This window comes from Ascaphus truei, chromosome 2 (genome assembly GCF_040206685.1).
Source record: "Ascaphus truei isolate aAscTru1 chromosome 2, aAscTru1.hap1, whole genome shotgun sequence".
Taxonomy (NCBI): domain Eukaryota; kingdom Metazoa; phylum Chordata; class Amphibia; order Anura; family Ascaphidae; genus Ascaphus; species Ascaphus truei.
Window position 1 is genome coordinate 311,165,111 of NC_134484.1, and position 9,155 is coordinate 311,174,265.

The 9,155-nt window shown below is 45.8% G+C and overlaps 1 long non-coding RNA gene across 1 annotated transcript; it reads left to right on the top strand.

The window, feature by feature from the left end:
• Positions 1–259: 259 nt before the first annotated feature.
• On the top strand, positions 260–8,762 carry LOC142488678 (uncharacterized). The gene is made up of 3 exons (XR_012799575.1): positions 260–320; positions 1,580–1,839; positions 8,411–8,762. It is a non-coding gene; the product is annotated as an uncharacterized LOC142488678 (long non-coding RNA).
• Positions 8,763–9,155: the final 393 nt, after the last annotated feature.

Sequence of the window (9,155 nt, forward strand, 5' to 3'; positions counted from 1 at the left end):
AGAAGGCAATTCCACCCAATTTGAGGAGGGTCACTATAGACAAACAAAAGTAGCAGTTTAAAATTACTGCAGCATAATTCAAGACAGTCAAAGACACCATCACTACCATTTTGCGACCACAGGGCTCTGGGGTAGAGTGCTATAGGTGAAGAAGATAACCTTTATAAGAACAAAAGAAATTAAAAAAAATATATATATTTTTAATTAAGTACATTATTGTAGTTATTGTTGAATTCTTTTTTTCACTCTTATTTTGCAGGTTTGGCAGGTTGATGACAACGCCATGTTCATGCTGGAAACACAGCCATTGATACTGACAGGTAATGAACTGTACTGTAATTCATGCATCTACAGTAGCTTCTGCTCTAAAAAACAATCTCGCAATTATTTAACATTTAAACATGTAAAAGACACAGCAATGAGAAGTCAGTTGGCAGTTGAAGAAGATTGTATTATTGTCATATTTTAAAAATGCAAAAATTCCTATTGTTGTCATTGTTTAGTTCTTGTTTTCATTCATGTTTTGTGAGTTTGGCAGGCTGATGAGCATTCACACCATGGTTATGCAGGAAACACATTCAGCAGTGCTTTCACATAATGTTAAGTAATTCATTTACTGTATTTTTTTTGTTGTTTACAATATCATGAAATTCAATGACATGCGTATGTGTTTCAACAAGGTTACATAGAAACACGCATGCGCAGAAATTCAATTACACATATATGCGTTTAAACCAGGTCACATACAAATACACGTGTAGAAATTCAATGGCATGCATATGTGTTTCAACCAGGTCCCATGGATACACACGCGTTCCACACAATGTAATTTGTTCATTACACAACTGTACAGTATTTTTTCTCGGTTATTACTATACATCATATTCTCTTTACATGTGAAAATGTCAAAGAGACAGAAAGCCCAAAGATGATGCCAAATGAAGAAGATTGTAAATTTGGAAGAAGAGCAAAGAAATTTGTATTATTGTATTTTTCATAAAGTTATTTACTGTTATCTAATAAAAAAAATCATATTTTAAATAGTTTTTTGCCATCTGACATTTTTAGGGGAATAAGTGGTGGGTACCATTACATATAAATACCATTACATATAATGTCATATCATATTATACGACAGGAACAAGAATACATTTGAACATTATTTCTGTCTTCAACTGCAGGGGACTGCCATGGGCAGCAATGAAGCGCCATCATATGCGAACCTGTTTATGGAAAATTTTGAGATGCTTTGTGTCTATCATTCCATCTACCAGGAGCAGGTTCGGGTATGGTGGCGCTACATTGATGATGTCTTCATGGTTTGGAAAGGGGGTATTGAGGCATTGGCTCAAATTATTGATTATCTTAATACTACACCTACTCCGATTCGCTTTACATCTTCTTGGAGTAGGACGAACATCACATTTTTAGATGTGCCCAGAATAGAAATGGTAATGATTTAACAACTAATATTTTTCGTAAATCAACTGATAAAAATTGATAAAAATACAATACTACATGCCAAAAGCCACCATCCCCCTAACCTCATTAACAATTTACCGTTTTCTCCGTTTTTAAGAGCCAAAAGAATAGTGAAGGATCCAGCTGACTCTAAATTAGCCATACAGGCTATGAAGGATCGTTTCAGTGAACGTGGGTATGAGGAAACCCTCCTTGATGAGTGTGCACTATGTGCGGAAGGATATACTCGACACACTGATAAGGAAACAACTGAGCAACGCCGCGTATTTCCCTTTGAATTTAATTTACTTTCTAAAGGGTTCAAATACACCATCATGATGCATTGGCGAATACTTCAAGCTGATCCTATAATAGGTGGTATGTATCAACAACCCCATTCTGGCTTATAAGATAGGAAGGAATTTACATGACTCACTAGTTAAAACGGATGATCAAGAGAAATATGCAATTGAGCACTTCCTAAGCCACAAAAAAACAGGATGTTATAAATGTAGGGGCTATTCAGTCTGCAACTCTATGATCATTGAGTATACCTATTACCACCCTATTAGTGGCAAAAAAACCTCAAGGTTACCCAATGTATTACCTGTGAAACAAAACAGGTTTTTTATTATTTGAAGTGTCTGTGTGGCCTTCTGTATGTAGGAAAGACCACACGACCACTGAAGAACAAATTCATAGAACATTGTAGCAATATCACAAGGGGAGAAGATAATACTACCTTGATTAGACACCTTAAGGAGTATCGGCATAATGTTTCAGCTATGAGGTTCATGGGCATTGAACATTTATCTCCAATAGGCAGAGGGGGGGATATTGACAGACTTCTTTTGCAACGTGAGGCTTTTTGGACTTTCTGTTTAAAAAGTCTTAAACCAACAGGTCTAAATGATTGTTACGCCGGTGCTGCCCGCAGACCAGACCCGTCCCTTATACTGAGGTGGGGACGTAAATGTGCACGCACCTGCAGCAAACAGAGCGTGTCCGGAGAGTGGTGTTTTAGGCATTGCCAGGCCGGGTGATGTTAGCTTTAGCGATACTTGCCGATTCCGGTGAAGAAGAGCCATAGTCATTGCCGTTAGCCAAGATCAGGGATTAGAGAATTCCGGAAGGTCGGTGTCCAAGCAGGGGTCGAGAGCCAGAGGTTGACGTCCACCAAGCCAAGATGTGACCTGAGTGAATGAAGTGAGAATGCCTAAAGAAGAATGCCGGTCAGTAGTCTTAAAGCCTGATTGTAGGCTGTGTGTGAGTTGGGGGCGGGACCTCATTGCAGGAGCAGTGAATAAATTAACAAGATCCGGCGCTCGCTCTGTAACGAGGGAGGGCGTGCGCCCATGCACAGCAGCATCCGCCATAGCTCCAGCTGCCTGCGGATCAGCGACCGCCCACCGGGGACGAGGAGGGAGACCCCAACCACGGACCGGACGGGACCGGCGAGGGAGGCGCCCCGCAGTAGCAACCGTGGCATGAGGTAAGGGGAGGTCACACTCCGGCCGTTGTGACCACCGAATCCTCACAGTACACCCCCCCCTCAGGGTCGGCCTCAGGATGATCCTCCCAGGGTTTAGACGAAAACTTCTTTCGGAAACGTTTGAGAAGCCCAGGTGCATGGATGTCTTTAAGAGATACCCATGATCTCTCTTCAGGTCCAAAGCCCTTCCAATGGACCAGGAATTGAAACTTACCTCTCGAGAGGCGGGAATCCTGTATGGCTTGGACCTCATACTCTTCGTTGCCCTGTATGCTAACTGGGTCTGGTCTCAGAGTGTGATCCGGAAAGAGAGGGCTGGAAATGAAGGGCTTGAGAAGAGATGTGTGAAAAACATTAGGGATTCTCATGCTTTGAGGTAGTTGAAGACGGAAGGCCACCGGGTTTACCTGCTCCACGATAGGAAATGGCCCCAGAAACCTTCGGTGCCAATTTAGGGGAAGGAGTTTTGAGGTGGACTTTTTTGAAGACAACCAAACCTTGTCCCCTGGTTTGTAGTTGGGTGCAGGTCGGCGACGGCAATCAGCCTGGATCTTAGAAGACAGGATGGCCTTTTGAAGTGCCGATTGGATTCTAGCCCAAGAGTCCTGTAGGAGGGAGATGTGTTCATCCACAGCTGGAACTCCGGAAGAGATATTGGAAATGGGTAGGCGAGCCGGGTGAAAGCCGTAATTAATAAAGAATGGTATCTCACCAGTGGATTAATTCCTGGAGGAATTAAAGGCATACTCAGCCCAGGAGAGTAATTCCACCCAGTCATCCTGTGAGTCAGAGACGAAGCACCTTAAATATTTCTCGAGAGATTGATTAACCCTCTCGGTCTGTCCATTAGATTGAGGGTGATATCCCGAAGAGAAGGAGGAAGCAATGCCCAGTCTTGTTGTGAAGATCCTCTAGAATCTCGAAATGAATTGAGAGCCACGATCCGATACGATGGATGTGGGTATGCCATGGATCCGGAATATTGATATGGAGAAAATATCGGCTAGGGCGGGTGAGGAGGGTAATCCTTTGAGAGGAATAAAATGTGCCATCTTGGAAAACCGATCCACCACTACTTGAATGGTGTTCATGCCATTCGACCTAGGCAATTCAACAATAAAGTCCATGGATATGTATGACCAGGGGCGCTCCGGAATGGGTAAAGGTAAAAGAAGACCATGGGGTTTCTGATGAGGAATTTTATTGCGTGCACATACCGGACAGGCCCGCGTAAATTCAAGAATGGATTTGGCCATATTGGGCCACCAGAAGGTGCAACGAATGAGATCCAAAGTTTTCTTGAATCCTGGATGTCCTGCCGAGCGGGAGGCATTTCCCCAATCGAGTATCTCAGGAATGAAATTGGGCTCTACGTACGAGGTGTCCTTCGGAACCTCAAGACCAGTCGGAAGGTGTCTTTGAGACTTGATGATTTTCTCAAGATTCTTGAACGCAGCGAAAGCGAGGATCCTTTGTTTAGGAAGGATGGACTCGGAAGTTTTTTCCGGTCTCTCTTCAGAAGAGTATTGTCTAGAGAGGGCATCTGCCTTGACATTTTTGGTGCCGGGAATGTATGACAAAACAAAATTGAACCTGGAGAAAAATAACGACCAGCGGGCTTGGCAGGGACCTAAACGGTGGGCATTCTCGATGTACAAGAGGTTTTTATGGTCCGTGAGAATTGTGAATGGCTCTTTTGACCCCTCCAGAAGATGCCTCCATTCCTGAAGAGCCAACTTAACAGCCAAAAGTTCCCTATTGCCCACGTCATAGTTTCTCTCCGCTGGAGAAAACTTCTTAAAGAAGAAACCGCAAGGGTGAAGTTTGTCCTGGGGAGAAAATCTCTGGGATAGGACCGCGCCAGCCCCACAATCCAAAGCGTCAACCTCTAGGGTGAATGAAAAATTAATGTTCGGGTGTCGGAGGATGGGAGCAGAGACGAAAGCTTGTTTCAATTTTTGAAAGCTGTGACTGCCTCGGGAGACCAAGACAAAGGATCTGCACCTTTTTGGGTCAGTGCCGTGATCGGAGCGATGATGGTAGAAAAGTTGCGAATAAATTTCCGGTAATAGTTAGAGAACCCTAAAATTCGCTGAATAGACTTGAGGGAATCGGGTTGCGGCCAATCCACTACAGCTTTAAGTTTCTCTAGGTCCATGGCAAAGCCCCTGTTGGAGATAATGTACCCAAGAAAGGAGTTGGTAGACTGGTGAAAAAGGCATTTCTCCATTTTGGCAAAAAAACGGTTCTCTCGGAGTCGAGAGAGCACAAACTTCGTATGGATGATATGGTCCTGTAGGTTCTTTGAAAAAATAAGGATGTCATCCAGATTGACAATTACAAAACGGTTAAGGACATCCGGAAAGATTTAATTGATAAAGAGCTGAAAATCCGCAGGCGCATTGCATAAGCCGAAGGTCTTCACGAGATATTCGTAGTGACAGCTACGGGTGTTGAAGGCAGTTTTCCATTCGTCACCCTCCCAGATGCGAATGAGATTATATGCCCCACGAAGGTCAAGCTTGGTAAAGAGGTTGGCCCCTTGAAGTCTATCAAAGAGCTCAGAGATCAGTGGGAGTGGATAACGATTCTTCACCGTAATGTGATTCAGGCCCCAGTAATCTAAACATGGTCTGAGAGTCTCATCCTTCTTCTTAACAAAGAAGAATCCAGCCCCCACGGGAGAGTTGGAATGCCGTATAAAGCCCCGCTTCAAGTTCTCGCGAATATATTCGTCCATGGCTTCCGTCTCGGGCAAAGAGAGGGGGTAGGATTTGGACTTGGGCAAGGTGTATCCAGGTACCAGGTCAATCGGACAGTCATAAGAACGATGAGGGGGTAGAAGCTCAGATTGCGATTTGCTAAAGACATCCAAAAATCCGCATATGGGGAGGGTAAATCTCTCTTAGGATTGAATGTGTTAGCCAGCAATTGAGGCGGAAGTACCGTAGATGGAGAAGATTCCTCTGACCTTGACCTCCAGACAATGGGATTTTGAGATACCCAATCGATGTGCGGATTGTGTTTCTGCAACCAGGGCAGGCCAAGGGTGACCGGTGTACCAGGAGCATGGATCACGTCAAAGTCCAGGGTTTCCTTGTGGGAATGAGAAGAAAGGGTGATGGGGCCGGTCTCCAGGGCAACGGGAGACTTCTTCTTAAAGAATGGGATCTGATTTTGTTCAGAGAAGGTCTGGTCCACAAAGTTCCCTCCTGCGCCGGAATCGATAAATGCTGCTGTGGAGGTGCGGAAGGTAGGACCAGAGAGGGAAACGGGAATGGTCAATCTTTTAGGAAGTTCCCTCCTGGAAAGGGGACAAGGAGATTTAGCATACAGGGAGAGCCCCTTCGTACTCACTGGGTTTGGTCGTTTCCTGGACACGGTGGACAGTCATGGGTCAGATGCTCAGAAGATCCACAATGGTAACATGACCCTCCGGTTGGGTGCAATTGTCGTAAGGATACCCGAGGACGCTGGACTCCGAGTTGCATCGGCTCCAGGGCCTCCAGAGCGGGCAGTGGGGGGAGGCGGGTCCCGAGGTAGTAGTGAACCTGGAGAAAGGGGCACGGAAAGGCATAGACCGGGGTTGCTGGCGCTGAGCGCGGCGTACCTGAAGACGCTAATGGCCTGGGAGATAAGGTCCTCTAGAAGTCCTGGCCTGGGTTGAGAAGCAAGTTCGTCCTTCACAGAGTCCGATAAGCCTCGCCAGAAGACAGAGACTAAAGCCTCCTGATCCCATCGTGTCTCAGCTGCTATGGTCCTGAACTCCAAGGCGTATTGGGCCATAGGCCGACGTCCCTGTGAAAGCTGAAGCAGGGAGTCAGAAGCAGTCTCTTGGCGTGCGGGGGTATCAAAGACCTGTCGAAAGTCTCATCTAAAGGCTGTGTAATCTCGGGTAATATTGGGACGCAGTTCCCAAATTGGGGAGGCCCATGCCAGTGCATTACCTGTGAGTAGGCTGTAAACATAAGCCACCTTTTTAAGGCCTGTGGAATACTGCTGCGGAGCCATCTCAAACTGGATCTCGCATTGATTGAGAAAATCACGACAGGCGTGCGGATCCCCTGTGTACGGCTTCAGGGACGAAATCTTCGGACCTGGGGACGAAGTGGATACCGGATCTGACTGTGCTGGCGGTGTAGCCACAGGTGGTGCCTGAAGAGAAAGGTCCTGTACCTGTTGGGAGAGGAGAGCCACTTGATCCGTTAAGGCCTGGATTTGTTGGTACATGGCCATCATCATAGAGGCCATGTCAGTCTGGTCTGCATCTTGTGGGCTCGACATAATGTTACGCCGGTGCTGCCCGCAGACCAGACCCGTCCCTTATACTGAGGTGGAGATGTATATGTGCACGCACCCGCAGCAAAAGGAGCGTGTCCGGAGAGTGGTGTTTTAGGCGTTGCCAGGCCGTGTGGTTTTTTTAGCTTTAGCAATACTTGCCGATTCCGGTGAAGTGGAGCCGTAGTCGTTGCCGTTAGCCAAGGTCAGGGATTAGAGAATTTCAGAAGGTCGGTGTCCAAGCAGGGGTCGAGAGCCAGAGGTTGACGTCCGCCAAGCCAAGACATGACCTCAGTGAATGAAGAGAGAAAGTGCTAGAGTAGACATCCGCAAGTGGAGACTATGTCGAGCGATGTGGGAATGGCAGGACAGGCATTTTATAGTGCGGCTGGCAAATAGGAATAGGGGGCAGACCTGGAGGAGTGTATGGAGCTGTCCTGGATAGGCTTCCTAAAGAAGAATGCAGGTGAGTAGACTTAAAGCCAGATTGTAGGCTGTGTGTGTTGGGGGCGGGACCTCACTGCAGGAGCAGTGAATAAATTAACAAGATCCGGCGCGCACTCTGTAACGAGGGAGGGCACGCGCCCATGCACAGCAGCAGCCGCCATAGCTCCAGGCCGCTGCGGATCAGCGACCGCCCGCCGGGGACGAGGAGGGAGTCGCCCCAACCACGGAGACCAGACGGGACCGGCGAGGGAGGCGCCCCGCAGTAGCGGCCGTGGCATGAGTTGAGGGGAGGTCACGGCCGTCGTGACCCCCGAATCCTCACAATGATGACTTTGAGTTATCATGTTTTCTTTAAACTACATTTATAATTTTTTTATGCTGATCTAACTCTTTGGCACCTTGTCTATTTAATAAAACATTTTTTTTCCTTATCACTATACAATTCATTTTTTTCTGTCATTGTTTGTCTTATCTATATACTTCTGCTATTAGCGTTGTTGCCCTGCATTTTCAGCATGTTTGTGCATTATGGGTATGTACCTACTGTACAAAGTAGTCAGTACTATGAGATTCACTGGCTTTTCATCTGTATTTTATATTGTAATCTGTTATGCTTTAGTGGGTAACATATTAGTTTATTGTGAGGTTTCTATGTTCTCTTGATGGACCACAAGATGGTTTGTTGCCTCACATCAATATGTGTTTTGTTTATTGCCTGTTTTTCTTTCACAGTGTTGTGCTGTTCCTTGGTATTGAGCGCTGAGCTGCGCTCTCATTAGCTAGTGTCACTTGGTGTAGCCACGCCTCTCCCTCTACTGCCGGTTCGCATTTCTGTTCCAGCAGCTGCCTGTGTTTTTCTCTCCCTGGAGCGTCCTGATTGGTTAGCAGTTTCCATGGAGCTTTAATGCTTCCCTGATGAGAATGGAGTTCTCTCTGAAGAAATACCCAGTGTACCCCTGGGTTTGAGGGCACTGTGTTATGATGTCATGACATTACCACTAAGTCTCTTTGCACCTGTTTGACGGGCGGTGTCTGTTGGAGCTATATCGGATTGGACTAGCTGAAGGGAGGTGGGTAGGCGTTGTGTGGGTGTGGGGTCACTTGGTAGCTTTATAAGGGTTTGTGTGGCACTTTATCTGCATCCCTGAAGAAGGTGTTTGTACACGTCGGATGGTTTGTGACTGTAATCAGTCAATAAAATGAACTTTTTATAAAGTATTTCTTTTGGTGTGCTCAGCTTCCTTTCTGTTCTTATGTTATGATACAGATTCGGATGACTGCTAAATAACCCTATTATAAGCCATCTCATTGGCAATTTATATACAATTTATCTGCAAAAAAATGTATATTATACTTTTTGTGCTCAAGAGTGGGTAAGAAGCTGAGCACCATTTCACTTTCTGGACTTTAGTTAATTGAAAAAATACTGGAAACCATTAATGTCAGGGTTTTTACTGTATATTCCACATAAGATTCT